Below are 19,756 nucleotides of genomic sequence, written 5' to 3' on the forward strand. Positions count from 1 at the left end.
AATACAGACTTGGAGGGCGGGCTGGTTTTAACAATAAGCGAGCTATTTTATTAGGCTGTTTGCAGAAAATCCAAAACTGGCAAAACACAAAGTCCAAAAAGAGAAGAGAAAACTAACTACTGGGATAAGAGGAACAGGAAACACTAGGTGCACATAAACAGGAGTAAGGGGACAGCACTAAATATACGCACAGAAGGACGATCGGGGAAAGTGGAGACATCTGACACAGCTGGACTGAGACAAAGTGGAGCAAAACTAAAAGCAAGGCGGGGGGTGGGGGTGACTAACTATCAAAATAAAGCAGGAATGAGACATGATAACTAAATGGGGAAACATGGTATGTACACATTTCCGTTTTCACTATGGTCATCGCAACACACAGTTCTCTTTCGGTTTCACCATGTTATGAAGTCCCTTGTTGTTCTCTCCCATGACCATCGGTGTATCAGCTCTGCTGGTTCTCCTCTTTTGCTTGGGCCAGCTCCATTTCCTCAGTCCATTTTCTGGTTTTTCTCTCTATTTCTCTGTGTCCTTTCTGCAACTCCATCTCGCTGCTTCCTCTGCCTGCTACTCCTTCTCTGCTGCTCCTCCAGTCTTTATAAAGATGCCCCAGCAGGTGTTGCCCATTCCCCTAATTGATGTGGCAGGAAGTAACAGACAAACAATAAAAGCATGCAATACAAACATTTAAAAACATGCAAATATAAAACCAAATAAAACCTACAAGACATTAAAATTCTGCCACATCACATATGTTCTCTTTCTCTCTTTTCTATTTCCTCTCACTACCCCAAACTGATCTGGCAGGTGGCTGCCCATCCATGAGCCAGGTTCTGCCAGAAGGCTTTTTGTTAGGAGTTCTTCCTTCCTACAATCACCAAGTGCTTGCTCAAAGTGGATTGTCTTACTGTTGGTGTTATCTCTGTATATATCGTAGAATCTTTATTGTACAAGATACGGTGCGTTAAACCTTTTGTTTGCGACTGGCAGCCCGTCAGAAGGAAACTGGCTGAAAAGGAGCTAAAATGGCTTCTTTCAAATGTAGGATGAACTGAGGGAAACTGGTTCAGTCCTTGTCTGTCTGTTTTTCTCCATGAATGCGTTTACTGTATAGTGGGTGGTGCAGTGGGTAGCACTGTTGCCTCACAGCAAGAAGGTCCTGGGTTCAGAATCGACCACTGGGAACTTTCTGTGTGGAGTGTTCATGTTCTCTCCATGTTTGTGTGGGTTTCCTCCCACGGTCCAAATGCATGCAGTTAGTGGCCCATGGGTGTGAATGTGAGTGTGAATGGTTGTCTGTGTTAGCCCTGTAACAGACTGGTGTCCTGTCCAGGGTGTACCCTGCCTCTCACCCTGTGACAGCTGGGATAGGCTCCAGCTGGATATGTTCATAGTTTCTTTAAAGTGAGTTTCATATTGTGCTGTGTGTGCATAACCAGTAATAGTGTGATACTGTAGTGTTTGTTGTCATAAATGTAAAGGCCATCATGGGCCTTGATTTATGCACCACTAATGCTCCTCTGCTTTATTCCTGCTGTGTGAGCTCAGCTCAGTCACATCATAAGAGACTGGATAAATAATGTCATTACACTTACCACGATGTTAGTGCGTGATACTTTTAAAATGTAATTGACTGCAGACTATTAGTTACCCTATTAAAGATATAAGTAATGTAACTATTTTAATTGCTTAATTCAAATAATATAACTTAATTGTTTTCTCATTTTTTCAGCTACTTTTCTAATAAATATTTGAGCCAGGGGAATAAAACAGGATTGAAAAAAGGCATTTTAATGAAGACAGATCACCAGTGCTGGAAAAGTTCTTGTCGGCCAACATAGCCACCTGTCTCACCATGGTCGACTGGTTGCAGGCACGACAGACTTGGCTTGCTTAAAGGTGGCTCTAGAAATGAAAACAAAAGAACTGAGGTCAAAATTTAAGTGCCTGCTGCACATAAAGGGAGTTTGTCTGGATGCAGAGACAGCTTCTCATAAGCCACTTTACCCTCAGCAGTGTCGCACTGCTAAATGTATTTGCTGAACTGCACCGACCAAAAGAAGCCAACAGAAAGCATCCCTGCACACAATGAACTTACAGGCAATAAAGCAAGGCAGCAATTCTGCAACGTTAACTCTGTGTTCACTAAAGAAATGATCAACTAAGGTTTACATACTAATAAGAGGGTTTTAATCAAAAATAAAATAAACATACTCAGCTTTCATTTTCACGTAGACCACCTTGATACCCAATTATTAATGGCTATTAAAAATGTATTGTTTTGATTTATTTCTTGAGTTTTCAATTGCTCTGTTTATTAGGGTCATATAATTTGATCTGTTTCTACATTATTCCATTAAGATTTATTTGAATTTATCATAGAATTCTTCTTGTTCAAGCAAATATTTATGTCGGACAGACCGTCAATGCAGTTTGTGTCTAAGAATACATTTACCAGTAATATTTACTGTATTCCTGATCAGATCGTATCTCGCTAATAAGAAAACCATATGTGATACGTTTCTCTATAAACAGGTCAAAGAAATTCTTGTGGAAACCGTTACCTATGCTGTAGTAAGTTTCACTTTATGTAATTTATTATTCATTAATTTATTTTATTTGTTTCTTTGAAAATGTAAGTTGCTATTTATTTATTTATTAGATGTTTAATTTTAAAAGCTTGTTATCAAAAGGTAAAATGTTGGACTTTCTAATTACCAACATTTAGGTTGTATGTGGAACTCATACAATCCTTCATTAAGTTAAATTAGTCCGATGCAGACCTCCATCCTCCCTCTTCTCTTCTGTTACTACAGCTTTATTCTGAAAATCTCTGCAGCTTTTTTATATTGAAAAAAAAAAAAAAGTCCTGGTAAAAACTTTCCACTGAGTCATTTAGCCAACTTATCCAGAGTGACTCACAATAGTATAAGCTGCAACAAATCGCAATCCCTGCATCATCCACACAGTGCAAGTGTCCAAGAAGAAAAGCTGTAAGAGGATTGCAAGGGTCAGAGCTGCAGAGCACTTACAAAAATGGTATAAATTTTCCTGTGTCCATAAAAGAGAGCTTGTACTGTATTACTGTAGCTTGAAATATGAGCTGAATGAACAAATTCAGACACAGAGAACGAGTGACACCTCTTCTTCCACAATCTTTATGAAGTACCAGAAGAACCACCAGTGCACCTGACTCCATCAGGCTCTCCTGCACACGGTCCTCATTTCTGAAGCGCTCTACAAACCCGAACTTTACGACTAACAGGTGGACTTTCCTGTTTCAGTGCAGCTAGCCAGCAATGAAGACCCACTTAAGAGACAGAGAGTGAAAGTGGACAGTCCATCCTTGTTTTTAACATAAACTCATTGCTGCAGTACAAAAGTGACCCCCCTTAAGTGGCTTTTTAGGTTTATTTTCCTTGTTTTCCTCCGAGTTATCGGTTCAGTCTCTAGTTAGCAAATATAAACTAATTTAAGTCTGTTAGCGGCAGCCAACTGCCCCACCCACTCAGTGGTGTCAGGTTCTGTACTGGCACAAGAAGAGGCTACACATGCTTTAAACACTTTCCATGCTTATTTCTTAAACCCATCTTCACAGACAGAGTTAAATCTATGACAGTTTTTAGAGCAGGGCTTCATGGTGTAAATTAGCCTTTCTACATGTAGTGTTTCATGTCCACTTTAAAGTCCAATTCTTTCACTCTGTTATCCTGATGTTTGGGAAAACCATTCCAGTGATGGTGTGCACTTGGCTCATGTCAGATAGTCGTCCACATGAATACTCAAACACTGTTTCCCACCACAATACTGCCCAGAGAGTCATACCACTCCACCAGCTTAACTCCCTCACATGGTGCAGCCAACACTTCTGTAATGTAAAAGAACACATGACTCAGCAGATCAGGTGGTCTGTCATTGCTGTACACACTTGTGATGCCGAGCAGGGCTCTCTGACTGGTCTGCAGCAGCACAGCCTTGTACATCATTCACATTTTGTGTCATTTTTGTGTTATAGCAGCCCTTCTCTCACCTCTGACCCGTACTGATAGCCCTTGTTAGGTGCCAAACACCCCTTTTACGGGCCTGCGTTTTGTGTCAGTACACTCGCCACTTACCTTTCTATTACAGAGACTCTCCAGTCCAGCTACCTGTCCATTTCTCTCACATGGACAAAGATATTACTGTTCATGCTTCATCTAATACAGCCCAGATCCTGCAGTGTTTTTATGAGATAATCAGCTTTATTTGCTTTATCTGTGAGTGATCACGGTGTTTCGGATGAGTGCATTTGGTCCTGAAAGAAATGCTGCTTTCAGCGTGAGTGTTCTCAGTCCATCCCACCAGGCTGCTGCCCCTGTGGCTTCATAATGTGTTTAATACGCAGAAACAGGAAGGGGAATGATCTGTGTATGTGGACCGATGAGCATGATGACAGATCAGGATGATGAGATTCCCCAAAGACCTCACTTCATTGCTCTGGCTCTACTTTGTGCAACTGCACATACAGCCTGCCCTTACATTCAGATATATATATACAGATACCCAAGTCTGAAATGTTTCCTTTAAAAATAGACCAGGGCTGTGTGCATGTGTGGCACCACCGTCATCTCCATCTGATTTGTGCAGAGCAGGGAAGATGAAGGGGAAGAGCTTCATTCTCAGCCAATCACAGAGGGAGCGTACAATAAGAAAGAAGACAGCATCCTCTCACAGTCAGTCATTGGATATCTTTGATGTTTTTCAATTTTCTACATCATTTGCTACAGCCATTTATCCAAAGTGCCCAGTGCGCCTCCACATGCACATGTACACACACATACATGGTGTAAACCTCTGCTGATGTTACACACCAACCCCACTTGAAATTAATACTACAACTGAATGGTTTTGACAGTGCTGAGCAACCAGATCATCTATACACAATTTTGGAAGATAACTAGCAGTGATGGAACACAGATAAGGACATTTGTTGTACCAAAGTCTAATTTCAGCTTAAAATTTGCTGTGATTTATTTGGCTCACCAAAATGTCCTTCCTCCCCAGGGCCAAGGTAGCAACAAAAGCAACAAAAATATACAGATAAAACAATTCACTCATCCATGTAGTTCCTAGATTACACTTCCTCCTCTCTAAATTTAAGAGGCTCATGTATTTTAAGTTCTATTATATTCTCTTTCTCTCTCTCTCTTTCCCATTTATATATTAAACTAATGAAATATAAACAATTACCACTGGAACTGGAAGGTGGCGTCTAGTGCAGCTACTGTGATAGCTCTGCTTTGACTCATGTGAAGAAAGGCAGAGTCGGCTATGGAAGTACTTTGCGTTCAAGGGAGTGGTATCCAAAGATGAAGGCTGATTTGCAAAAGGCAAAATGCAAATAATTTTATTGTGGTTTTTTTTTTTGTTTGTTTTTTTTTGGGGGGGGGGGGGGGGGGGGTACTTCCAGTTTAGCAAAGCATCTAAAATAAGTGTTCAAATAATCCAAGAAAGTTTCCAGTCACAATAAAAACATCCAAAGTATTATATTTCTTACGTCATCCTGAAACATCACCAAGATCAACAGCTGGCACGGCTGTTGTGAAATTAACTTTGTTCCATGGGCTAAACTGTTTGAAGTGCTGTAATGTAACAGTGAAATTAGCAGTGAAATTTTAGATGGCCTTGACACGATTCTGGCAAACCATCAGGTGACTCAAGAGGGGAAAGCGGTGCTCTTCTCACACGGTTTATAGTGCGGGTGGGGGACTTCAATTGAGGCTATAGTCGGGTGGTGGAAGAAATACTTCGAGGACCTCCTTAATCCCACTGACATGCCTTCTGTAGTGGAAACAGAGTTTGGGGACGAGGGGGACGACTCGCCCATCACTGGGGGTGAGGTCACTGAAGCAGTTAAACAACTCCTTGATGTCAGGGCCCCTGGGGTGGGTGAGATTCACCCTGAGTTCCTGAAGGCTCTGGATGTTGTCTTGGTTGACACGCCTCTGCAATATCACGAGGAGATCTGGGGCAGTGCCACTAGATTGGCAGACTGGGGTGGTGGTCCCCATCTTTAAGAAGGGTGCTTCAACTATCGGGGGATCATACTCCTCTGCCTCCCCGGTAAGGTCTATGCTAGGGTGCTGGGAAGGAGTGAGAAATGAACTTCCTCCAAAGGGTGGCTGGCCTCTCCCTTACAGATAGGGTGAAGAGTACAGCCATTCGGGAGGGGTCAGAGTAGAGCCCGCTACACCTCCACATCGAAAGGAGCCAGTTGAGGTGGTTTGAGCATCTGGCTAGGATGCCTCCTGGGCGTGTCTTGGGTGAGGTGCTCTAGGCATGTCCTACTGGGAGGAGATCCCGGGGCAGACCCAAGACACTGGAGAGATTACATCTCTCGGCTGACCTGGGAACGCCTAAAGGCTACAAAGAGTAGAATGCACAGGTTTATAGTGTAGTTCATATGCTGAGGAACATTTACTGTGGGTAATATAGAAACCATCCGTTTCTATAAACCTAATCTCTAAAGCTTTGAAATTGACACTCTGACTTTCTTTTTTCATTGCTTCCTTGTAGATGGCTGGAGAATCCTCGACTGACCCTTGAATTTTTAAAGCACCCACAGAAGTAGTTTTTAATTTGTGCTCATAACTTCACACCAAGAGAAACTTCTCTGGGTCTAAAAATAAAATAAATAAAAGCTGTGTCTGTTTCAAAATAATTTGAGACCTGAAATTACACAGCCCAGGATATACAACAAAACAACAATGGCAGTACAAAAGAGCCATTCAGGCTCTTATTCTCCATCTCTGGAGAACACAGGGTGTCACAAAATGGTCCAATGCCATCCTTTTCTTTGGATTTAACATCTAAACTGATTATTTGGGCGGAGAGCTTGGGGCATAAAGGCCCCTATGGAGGGCTGGAAACACTCAACTGATATATTGTTCCTGCACTGGGAGACTGAGGTATTCCTCTGGGCTACATTCACTCTCCACGGAGCAAATCCATCCACAGAACTCTAAAAGTGTCTCTTTACGGTGATTCAGAGCTCTGCATCAGGACCTGTTCATGGCCATTTATCATGTGGACGAAGGGTATCTAATCTTTATCGGAGGTACTGATGTGTTCTAATAGAACAAGAAAGCGGCTACCATTAACCTCCTCTCCATCTCTGACACTCTGGCTTTATTTCTTTCCATATGACCTTTAACTCTTCTTTATGCTCATGAGATTTTGCTGGACTTGAATGAATATGTGCACACAGTTATCCAGCAAGCTGATAAAAATGTTCTCCACTGGAAAAAATCAATTGAATGTGTAAAATGTTATTTGAATGTCACATACCAACTCTATTTAGTTATTTTCACATCTACCAGTTTCTGCCGTCCACAAAGGCTCAGTTAACTTTTGCATAACATGGCAGCCAAATCTTACAGAGCTTCAATTCAAACTTCCACTTGAACATCCAAATAATCAAAATGTATAAGAAGACGTGTACCCTTCAAAACCCCTAAAAAAATAATGAAGCAGAAGAGATGGAGGAAAAGATAAAAATATGAAGCTCGTACCTTTTCTGTTTCATTTAGCTCAACAACAAAACCTAAAGTTAAACATGGATATTTAAATTTTGATGAATGCTTTAAAATCTATTCTGCTGTTTAACCTGAAATGCGTGGCTAGACGCGCATTTCTGCAAATTATTTCCTCTTTGCTGAGATGTTTGTCGAGGATGGAGGGATGTTTGTGAGCTGCAGAGAGCTTTGTGAGCCATTCTCTGCAGGTTTCAAGTTCAAATACTGCCATCTGCCATCTCCGCAGCATTCTCTGTGCCTAACTTCCCTCTCTTTCTTTTCTCTCTCTGCCTTCCAGCTTTTACTTTTAATTCTTTAATCATCTAACTAACCCTCACACCCTCTTCCCACTGCATCATCCGCACGGTCTCTCTCTCTGTTTTACACTTTCTTTACTTTATCTTGCTTCTTTTTTCAGTTTTCCCCCCATCTTTTTGTGTGCCTTTTAAAATATCTCCTCTTTAACTTTATATTGTCTTTCAAGTTATGCACTGATCGTTTTGCATCTCGCTGCCCATACAGCGATAACGTTAGTATCACTGGAGAGTTCCACGATCAAAGAGTCTGTGATGAATAATAATTATGAGGCAATTATTGCTTGGAGAGATATGAGTGCTCTACACCACACAGAACCAGTTCTCCTTTTCAGCGCTGTGTAGCTTTAGCTGAGCAGTCCCCCGTGCAAAAATATGACACATTTAGTTTACACACGTACAGAGACCAGCCAGTAAACATGGAATGTACACACAAAAGAACCTACAATAAAAACTAATATCTCAGCAGGTTTGTGTGAAGGGCACTCTTCCTTCTGCACTCCACAGAGCCGTTATTTATGGTGTTTATCTTTGTGGATACAGAAATACTTTATGGATTTGCTATTCAGAAGTGAATCAATGCCATTGTTTTGGAACTTGCTAGAAGCCCTTGCACGTCCTGGTCAGGGCGTGCATCCAGACACAGTCCCCCAGGCTAGACCCCCCCCCCCCCCCCAGTGTTTCTCAACCATTCCTCAAAATAAGAGCAAGAGAGATATAGCTAAAACCATACCAACTTGGACATCATCATCATCATCTTCAAGATCCACATCAGATGTTTGGGGCACCACGAGATACTAATGAGGTATTTGTCTGCTGGAACAACTGTGTAGTATTACTATTTGTTTTTTCACCTTCAGCTCAGGCATTGCAGATGGTCGGGCATTACTGCTCATATCTTCCTTGGTTTGGATGTTGACAGGCTTTTTGTTCTTGGCTGTTGTGGCTGGACCAGGTTACCTGGACACCTGTGACATGGCTCTTCACTTGTTAAAGTAAAGATCACTACCAATATGTTCACCATGAAAACTGCAAACCTAGTTTTTGAGTCATCCCTTCAAAGGTCCCGTCATTGGTGGTAAATTTGAGGCTTAGTTTCAAGTCCTTCATGTGTTGTTGAACACACAAAACAATCTGTTGTGAAAAAAAGAAGTAAAACCAGAACATGAGATGCTGCATGTGCTCGTGTGTGTTGTATTTGTATAGAGAAGACCAAGACACACATGAATAGAGTTGGAATGAAAAGACCCAAGGCGAACACATACACACACACACATACACACACACACTTTTCTTTGGCTGCCCTGTGATTGACTCACTGAATGTTGTTCTTTCTGATGATCACTTTTATGTCTCTATCTTCAGTTAGATCAGTGTGTGTGTGTGTGTGTGTGTGTGTGTGTGTGTGTGTGTGTGTGTGTGTGTGTGCGTGTCAGCCAGTGAGTCAGCCCCCCACCCACCCCCTCCCTCTTGCTGGAGGATCATCCAGGAATAAACATGCATCTCTCAGGCCTGGTTTCTCTCATCAGTGATCACAGATCCTCCAACTCTCCACTTTACACAGTGAATCACAGCAGAGACGCAGCGCTAGAAAACAAAAGCCTGTCACTAAGAAAGGGCTGAAAATCTATCATCCAAGAGTGGAGATTAACCTGCCTCTGTACTTACTCACAGCTCTTTATTTTTGTGTTTTGTCTTTTGATTTGTAGGTTTCACCTCATGGATTTTCAAAGATTTCATTTCACAGTTTTTCAGTTACTCCTCAGAACAAACGAGCCCAGCACTAAGTTTTGCTACCTGAAATTTATGAATTCACTATAAAGAAACATGAAGTTAACTTTATACTCTCCATCTGTCGAGTACCGCCCTCTTTTGCTTTTCACACACGCACGCACGCACACACACACACACAGAACAGAGACCCCCCACCGATGTACAAACCATATTGAAATATTATTTTTTCTGTTTTAGCTAATTATTCTTCATTATAAGGAAAGCTATAAAAACTAATATACATGACACACAGAATCTGTGCCACTGGCAAAATCTTTGGTCACAACTGTATCGCACAGCAAATGTTCTGATTTGTATTTATTGATGGATTTATTATTAAATGTTGCTATAGTTTTGGGCTTTTTTTGTCTGAACATTAAATATCTTAAACTGTGTTCATGCTTTCTTAGTGGTCACTAGGTTTGCTGAGGAGAAGCTAACCTGCGGTGTGTGTCCATGATTGACATTCTGTGTACTTCAAAGGATCCAGATGCTGCAGTGTCAGTTAATGCAACTCACCCACACCATCCAGGCTACCAAAGCTGCTCAGATGCATTCCTCACTCTCTCTCTCCACCTGGCATCAGCTGTCTTTGGTGTGCGTGTTTTGTTGGTTTATGTTTATTAAATTACCTTTGTGTGGACTTCCTACTTGTCACACACTTGGAGCCAGGTTGTGATATCAGTGGTGCTAATGCACTAATCATCTGCAGTTCTGCTGGAGTGCAGTTGATCCTATATGCAGCACACCTCAATTCCAATTGTTCAAGCGTGACTGAATAATTTTAGGATGTAAATTATCTGCTGGGTTACCGCCACTTTGTGTGATTATCACTCAGTAGCTGTAATACATCGTGTAGTAGCCCCCAGTGAGTTGAAAAAGTTGATGTACTGTGAATTTAAAGCTTGTTGCATTGTGGTCTGCAGTGTGTGGTCTGAATCCTCAGTAGCTTTTGGTTGCTCAAATAGTTTCCAGTAAAAATGATTTTTCTTGATGTGTCCATCCTTTACAATAATTCCTGCCGAGTTGGTGATCGGGCCATCTGATCCAAACTTATTTCAATTCTTCACACCTCACAATTAATCGATTTAATCACTAAGCCTGAGCTCAGTTAACTCTTATTCAGTAATGTTGGTGAAAGGCTGTGTATGTCTTGGTGAATATTTGGAGCTGCATAAATTTGAAGCATCTTGTAATTATAAAAAGATGCAGCTTTCTGTCCCCAGGTGTTAAAATAAAAGCCAATCATACTGTACGTGAGTCAGCAGCATGAAGTGCAAAGGTCAGAGTCGTGGCTCCTGCAAGTGATTCATGTTTCGCTTTCTGCCATGTAAATGACTCACAGTTTAAACCACAAAGGGTCAGATTTAATCTCGGTTGCGTTTGTAGTTTTATCGCCCGAAGACAAACTGATTCCAGCTGCTGATCTCTGTCTCATTACTTTAGAGCAGGTCTTTTCACTTCAGACTTCCTTTCAGCTCTTCTTGTCCGTTCTCCCTATTCCTTCTTATTTTCTTTATTTGGCTTTTATTAGAACCAAGTGGTTCTGCCACCATTCAAAATTTGTCATAGCATTCCACATAAGACGCTCTGCTCTCACTGTTTCCTGAGCACACTCAGTCACTGTGGAGTAAACACACTGGGCTTCATCGTCAGATCACTTACTTGCTGCTTTTGTATATAAATGGATTTTCTGAAGCATAAAGAAAGCAGAGGTGATGTGCTGAGCTAAAAAAGAGAATCAGTTACAGAGTTCAGGGAGGAAACAGAGATGCATTAAAGGAGAGACAGAATGAAGCTCCTTTGTATGCCTGAATAATAAATTTCTTTTACTTTTTTATTGAGATAAAACCTGATGCAATGCATGTAAAATCTGTTTGATGATTCAACCAGGATTTGCTCTTTCTGTGACTCTAACACAGGTACAAACAGTGCATACTGTGGAGGCATCAGATGCTTTCTTCCTTAATGTTTTACCTGATGCCAGAACTAATAAAAATATTTTTAATTTCACAGCAAAACCGCCCTGTCTCAATTATTCCAGCAAAGGAAGATTTTATCACGGTGGATAATATGGCAGTGATTTTAAATATCTGCACTAATCTCCTCATTTCCAACTGTCTGAATTTACTTAGTGGTGGAGCAATATTAATAAGACCCTGTTTTCTTACTGACCCAAACAGAAACGAGCCCAGTGAGGCTTCAGAGTGAAACATACTGTAGTACAAACAAGGCGGGGCGGGGAAGGGGACCGGGGGCGGGGAGGGAAGGGAACGCCAGCAATCAGCCAGCCAGCCAGCCAGCCAGAAGCCAGACACAAGCAAACCAGCCCAGCCAGCCAGCCAGCCAGCCAAACACAGCCAGCCACCAGCCAGCCAGGCCAACCAGCCACCAGCCAGCCAGCCAGCAGCCAGCCATGCCAGCCATCCAGCCATCCATCCAGCCAGCCATCCAACCATCCATCCAGCCAGCATCCATCCATCAGCCAGCCAGCCAGCAGCCACCTAGCAATCCATCCATCCAACCATCCATCCATCCATCCATCCATCCATCCAACCATCCATCCATCCATCAACCATCCATCCATCCAATCCATCCATCCATCCATCCATCCATCCATCCATCCATCCAACCAACCATCCATCCATCCATCCATCCATCCATCCATCCATCCAACCATCCATCCATCCATCCAACCATCCATCCACTTCCGCTTATCCGATTCAAGGTTGTGATGCAGCTGGAGCGTTTCCCTTCATAGGGCAGGGAAAGGTACATCCTGAACAGGTCACCAGGTCACCAGCCTATCACAGGGTTAACACACTTGATCAGATCACAATCATAGTGAAACCTGTGGCCAATTCAGAATCACCAGTTAACCTAAGAAGCATGTATTTGAACTTGGGAGAAAGCCAGATTACCCAGAGAGAACCCAGAGAGAACCTAGAGAGAACCCATGCAGGCAATGGGAGAACATACAAACTGTGTAAACATAGAGGGTTAGCATAGAGACACAAACAGCACACACAACATAAACAAAGAAGACAGCCTCAGTGGAGCTCTGAGACACATAAGCTACATTTAACAACAAAGAGAGTGATCTGAGTCAAGTATATAATAAAGTCTTTGATATAGGCAAGAGCAAGTTTGTTTAAAACTTTATACACAATTAGAAGAACTTTTAATTTAAAAAAATTGCATCCCGCACTTGTGTACATGCACACAGTTTCAGAACAGTGAGGCGCCTCTGCTGCCAGGATGGACACAAAGTGATGAGACTTGCTTCTTGAGGGAGTTTGTTTCCTTTCAGGACTCTGGAGGGAACGGCGGAGTCAGGTGCCACCTCTGTGGGTTTATCACAATAATTCATCACACATCTATTAATAAATGACCTCATAACGTTTGTCATTAACAGCTAAAACCTTTCAGGGCCAATCAGAATCAAAGGTATATGACATAACTGTTGTACAGTATAGAAATAATAATCATATTTTAATGAGGTGCAGTGCTTTATTGCAGTAGTATATGATAGTGTAAGTAATCTGTACTTGTAATTTGCTGCTTATTTGCAGCTTGTTTGTTTGTAGTTCCGCTGTATGTGATTGTACTGCATGTATGTGCAGTAATTACATCTCTTACTGTGTGTTTGCGTATGTGTGTGTGTGTGTGTGTGTGTGTGTGTGTGTGTGTGTGTGTGTGTGTGTGTGTGTGTGTGTGTGTGTGTGTGTGTGTGTGTGTGCGCGCATATAAATGCAGAAGCAGAAAATAGGTCACACCCGGCGATGTTTTCTCTGCTAATATACACGTCCCTGCCAAGAAAGCAATCGATAGCAAGAACAATCTCCTCTCTTTGCATCTTTTCTTCTCTTTCCCTCTCAAACACCGTGGCTTCATTTGCTTTCCACTGGTTCATCTATCTCTCCTGGCATCATTTCTTTTTCTCTGTTTCCATATTCACTTAAGTTCAGTAGGTAGTAATAATAATAATAATAATAATAATAAACGTTATTTCTTTGAAAGGTGCTTTATAGAATTTACAAAGAAATTAGCCTCAACACCTTCCAAAAATACCAAAACAGCCAGTGATTGAGAACCTTTGTCACATACTGATTTACGCAGAGGTGTACAGTTGTGCCTCTGTACACCATTGTGGTGGTGTGCAGAGGCAACTAAAACTGTGGAAGCTTCCACAAAAAAAAACTACAAAAATTGTGTCTTTGTCCCAAACATTATGGAGGGCACTGTATATACACATCTATGGTCCACACTGCAGAAACATCACCCACAAGACAAAAATGGTCACACAATAGAAACTTAATAAACTGTACTTACAGTGATGAACATGTTGTAAGTGAAGTGGCCAGTAAGGTCAATTTTAGTCTCGAAATTTTCAAAATAAAATAATTTTTAAATAAATAGCTCATATGTTGAAACATTTGCTTTATTTATTCATTAATTGTTATTTTTAGATCAGTCTGATAATTGTTAGTTTATTTTTAAATGCGTCAGTCAATTTGATGATCAGCAGTTTAGGCGACAAGTCTTTAAATGATTAAGAGATTTTCACTTTTTAAAGTCCAGAAATCTTCCAGTTCTGACATTTCAGAAGCTTGAACCAGAAAACACTTTCATTTTTTCCTGATGGATTACTTGTATAATTAATTTATTGCTCGGGCTATTTTAGGCTTGAGTGAATAAGCACCTGTTTTAGAAAAATAGATTTCATGTGTATTAGTCAATTTATAATTTTCAATTTTTCTAATTTTCTGTCTTTGTGCCAAAGGGTTAATATATTTATATTTTACATGTCACCTAAATTATTGATGTCTGTTGTTCTTGGAGAGCAGATCAGCGTTGTGTGCTGGATAGCCTCAGGCTCACTGAAAGTCATAAATCTGTCTGGATGAGTTATAGGTGGTGCTGCGGAGGCTTCCACATGTTAAACACAAAGAAATCCAAGGACAAACGTCTTCACTGGAGGCCGATATCAAAGAACTAAAGAAAGGAGTGTCGGAGTGTTGACCTCTGAATGTGCCTGTCCTGCTCCGGCCTTATTTATTTACTTTGTTTACAGTTTACAGCTTTTAATGCGTTACTGATAGTCCCACAGCTTTAGGAAATGTGTCTGAGTTATTCAAAAATGAATCTGACACCATAATTTCTGTATGAGCACAGACATTCTCACAATATTTTGTCCTGTTTTGCCACACTTTCTTTGCAGAATCTGCATGATACGAGCACATAAAGGTTTTAGTTATGAAACTATATTTTTACTTAGAAATTATCACCTCCAAGCTGTGATTTTCCCCCTATGGAACTCCCACCTTCCTCCTCACGCTAATGAAATTAACTTCACACAACAACAGATTCAGGTTCCTCCCTCGGTGTTTTAGCATGCATGGCTGCAATGAAAATGATAAATAAAGCCATTACTGTATCTGATGCTGTTAAATTATGTCAGCAGCACGCGCTCATCATGAGACGGCACAGATTCAGGACCTTATCTCTGCACACATTCATGCAGAGCCATGAGAAAACTCACTGATCGCTGGAAGATGGGGGTTTGCACCTGTGTTGCCTCCAGCCACCTCATAATCTAACCCACCAACCAGCTTTAATGAAGCTGTCAAACATACTGTACCTTGTTTAATTATTTAAAAGCTGGATGCAGACTGTGTAATTATAGATCTGTATATAGGAGCTGCAGCAGCAACAGGAGCCATAAGCCTTAAAGTATTAATGAAGCTGCAGCTCAATTATGGCTGAATTTCAGGATCGTTTGGCAAACCACAGTCAACATTTTCATGTGTATAATCAGGAACTTTGAATGACTGACGCACACACACACACACACACACACACACACACACACACACACACACACACACACACACACACACACACACACACACACACACACACACACAGAGAGTCTTGGCAATCAGGGGAGAGAGTATTTGCTTTTCTCTAAAACACAAGGTTCAGCTTCAGAGAAAGAAAGAAAAACATTAATGTGTGACACAGGGAGGTGTAGAGAGATGTACAAAAGTGTAGACAGGAGACAATGAGTGACTATTTTCAAAGGTAAGGGCTGCAAAGTTAGTGACATTTGATATAGTGGAAATATCTGACATAATGTTCTAATTCATGCGAGCATTTTTAATCAGATATTGGATCTATACGTGATGTGCTGCTGAAGTTGTTTTTTCTTTAAACATCTGGCGATAAACTGGTTAGTTTGCAGTACTGTGGTGAAGTTTACAGTGCCGTACTGAAGCAGAGCAGGCTGTAGTGTTCGTGGCCAATTTAAGGTTACCTCAAGGGTTCAATTTGAATTTAAGCTGATGATGTTGGTTAGATTCACTGAGTGCATGTAATATATGATCATATTTTGTTGAATTAAGTTGAATCCACAAAAAGCAGCAGCAGCAGGACAGCTCAGCTGATCACAGCATGTACTCAAAGAAAACAAATCTACTGGAGCTTGCAATACATAATATATGTCTTATTTCTAAGTGATTCTTTTTCCTCTGAGTCCCATCTTAGGGTTCCCCCACCTGCCAAATCCCACTTTAACACGTGGACATCACAGATGATGATTTAGGCCTCAGGGGTTTAATGTGGAAATCAGCTGGTCTGTGTGCCTTTCATCCTTCTCACTCACAGCAGTGATCATTAAAATATTCTTCACCTCATTGTTGACAAGTTAGCAACTTCTCTGAGCCCTTGAGGGAGGTTGAAAAATCTTGCCACACCTTCATCACCACTTTTCAGCGAGTCTCTGAAAAAAGTAAGACACATTCTGTTGCTTCCAAATTCCTCTCCGAGTGATCCTTTTCTATCCGTTCTGGAAATGCTCCGATGCCCTCGTCTAACCATCACAGTTTAGCCCTTATCAAAGTCTCAAATCCTTTATGCTGCCAGTGCCCGCTTACAATACATGTGCTGACTGTTCACCTGCTGCCTAATGCGTCCCACCCAGAGAAAGGGACCATTGTGGCTAATAGTGATATATCAGGCAAACAAACCACCAGAAACATTATCTTTGTTTGTAGGATGGAACTGTTTTTGCTTTTACAGTTTGGCCCGCAGAATAATTGAGCTGAGTTTGGGATGAACAAGAGACTGTGGGTGGGAGGAAAAACTAAATCTGTTTCCTGTCTTGGACTGTAATGAGAGCACAATGTCCTGTACCCAACTACAGCTCTCTGCGCTGCTCGCAGAGCGGTGATAAACACTCACAACCCATAAATAACATTCTGCTAAACTCTGTACTCAACAGCTGCACATTACCTAAAATATTGCAACGTAACTCATAAGTCATTTGGGAATTACATCTGCATTAAAAGGTCAGATCGGTTCATTTGGTTTAAATATCATTTATGGACAGCCTACATCACCATAAACGCTTCTAAAAGGCTCCTGACAAGTTAAGTTGAAATCATGATGCTCATGATTTTTTTATTGGATATACATTTCCTGTTCCAGTTGTGAGTGTTCAGTGACAGTGAGCTGAGGAGCTGCACCAAGGTCCACCAAAAGATACATAAGAATCATTTTAAGAGTCTAAGTGTAAAAATACACAGGACCCCTTTTAGTGAACAGCTCTCTTACTTGGCATAGTCATGTTTACTCTAATGCTGCCAGATTTATTTTAAAAACTATTTTAAAATACATAAATCACAGAAACATAACATAGCATAACAGAGAAAAATTTTCTGCTCCTTAAAAGTTTCAAAGTGGGACAAAATATGTTTTCCATAGGGAAACGTTCTCAGTGGAGTGGAAGATTCATGTTTCCACATCACAGTCATGCACGCTATTATTTGATTATAATTAGCCTCCAGATTCTGCTACAACAAATTATTTTTCCATAAAGGTGGGTTTGGGTCATTCTGACCCCTTTGCATTTTAGAAGTCATGTAACTCTGTTAAGATAAAACTCCATCAAAAAAAAGTTGATCACTTAGAAACCCAGAGGATGTCATTTTGACCCCATAGAAATGAATGTAAAACAACAATTATGGCATGTTAGATCGCCTAGCAGCACTTATTGTTTACACATATTTTGTTATGAATTCTAATACAACATGAGACGGAGCTAGCTACATCCATCCATCTATCCCTTTTCTTCCACTTATCCGGGGCCGGGTTACAGGAGCAGCAGCCTAAGCAGAGACGCCCAGACCTCCAGAGGGACCCCAAGGCATTCCCAGGCCAGCCGAGAACTATAATCTCTGCAGCGTGTCCTGGGTCTGCCACGGGGGCCTCCTTCCAATAGGACATGCCTGGAAAACTTCACCCAAGAGGCACCCAGGAGGGATCCTAGTCAGTTGCTCGAACCACCTCAACTGGCTCCTTTCAATGTGGAGGAGCAGTGGCTCTACTCTGAGCCCCTCCCGAATGACTGCACTCCTCACCCTATCTCTAAGGGAGAGGCCAGCCATCCTTTGGAGGAAGCTCATTTCTGCCACTTGTACTCACGATCTCATTCTTTCTGTCACCAAAGCTCAAAGCTCGCGATCATAGGTGAGGGACGTAGATCGACTGATAAATCAACAGCTTCACTTTCACGCTTAGCTCCCTCTTCACCATGACAGACAGGTGCAGCGTCTCCTTCACTGCAGATGCAGCCCCGATCCATCTGTTGATCTCTCGTTCCCTTCTCCCGTCACTCATGAACAAGACCCCGAGATACTCAAATTCTTCCACCTGGGCAGCAACTCGTCCCTGAGCCGGAGTGGGCACTCCACCCTTTTTCCGGCTGAGAACCGTGGCCTCGGACTTAGAGGTGCTAATTCTCACTCCAACTGCTTCACACTCGGCTGCGAACCATTCCACTGCGAGCTGGAGGCCACCCTGATGAAGCCAACAGGACCGCATCATCCACAAAGAGCAGAGGTGAGATTCTGAGGCCACCAAGGCGGAAGCCTTCTGCTACATGACTACGCCTAGAAATTCTGTCCATAAAAAATTATGAACAGAATGGGTGACAAAGGGCAGCCCAGGAACACCCACAGGAAACGAGTCTGACCTGTTGCTGGCTATAGGGACTAAGCTCTCGCTCCAGCTGCATAGGGACTGAATGGCCCAGAACAATGGGCCAGACACCCCATACTCCCGTAGGACCTCCGAAAGGATACCCCAAGGGATGCCGTCGAATGCCTTCTCCAAGTCCACAAAGGACATGTAGAGTGGATGGGCAAACTCCCACACACACTCAAAGAGCTGGTCCAGCATTCCGCGACCAGGACAAAAACTGCATCGTTCCTCTTGAGTCTGAGGTTCGACTAACAGACAGACCCTCCTTTCCAGCACCCTGGCATAGACCTTACCGGGGAGGCTGAGGAGTGTGATCCCCTGTTAGCTGGAGCACATCCTCTGGTCTCCCTTCTTAAAGATGGGGACCACCACCCTGGTCTGCCAGTCAAGTGGCGCCGCCACAGATCTCCAGATGCTCTCCCTCGAGCTCCCTCCCCAGGCACTGGTTTCATGGTGGGGCCCCAGTAACCCTATCCCTGGCAGGGTAAACAGTTCCTTTGTTGACGTTTCCATAGGGGTCTTCTGAATCGCTCTTTGTCTGGCCCCTCACCCAGGACCAATTTGCCATGGGAGACCCTACTGGGAGACAAGCCCCCTGGAAAACATAGCTCCTGGGATCACTGGGACACATAGAAACCCCTCCACCACGATAAGGTGACGATTCACAGAGGAGAGCTAGCTATATCTGATTTATAAATAAATGAATAAGTACTGCAAGGCAATATACTTATACATATATATGTGTGTGTGTGTGTGTGTACACGTGGAGATGTGTGTTGAAAAGGAATTGTATTTCTATGCTGATATGTAGGCGTTTTGAGACTGAACATGTGATTAAAGGTTACACGAATGCATTTGATAAACATGCCAAGTTACAAATCGATGCACATGAGGTCACCTTTCACATCCTGCATGCAGCGCTGTGTAACATACAGTGAGTTTGACTTTTCTGCGACTGTGCTGCTTTGTTAGGTTTTAGTTTCTGAAAAATGTCTGTGATACAGTCTCACTTCTGCCTCCACTGTTCTACTCAATTAATCAGCAATGTCACTAAATAGACTCTCTTCCATCTCT

At 42.1% G+C, this 19,756-nt stretch overlaps 1 protein-coding gene across 1 annotated transcript in view; it reads left to right on the forward strand.

Moving 5' to 3' along the window:
* LOC115790204 (leucine-rich repeat and fibronectin type III domain-containing protein 1-like protein) overlaps positions 1–19,756 on the forward strand; it is a 474,798-nt gene that overhangs the window by 191,088 nt on the left and 263,954 nt on the right. The window lies entirely within an intron of this gene.

Source organism: Archocentrus centrarchus, chromosome 13 (assembly GCF_007364275.1).
Source record: "Archocentrus centrarchus isolate MPI-CPG fArcCen1 chromosome 13, fArcCen1, whole genome shotgun sequence".
NCBI lineage: Eukaryota > Metazoa > Chordata > Actinopteri > Cichliformes > Cichlidae > Archocentrus > Archocentrus centrarchus.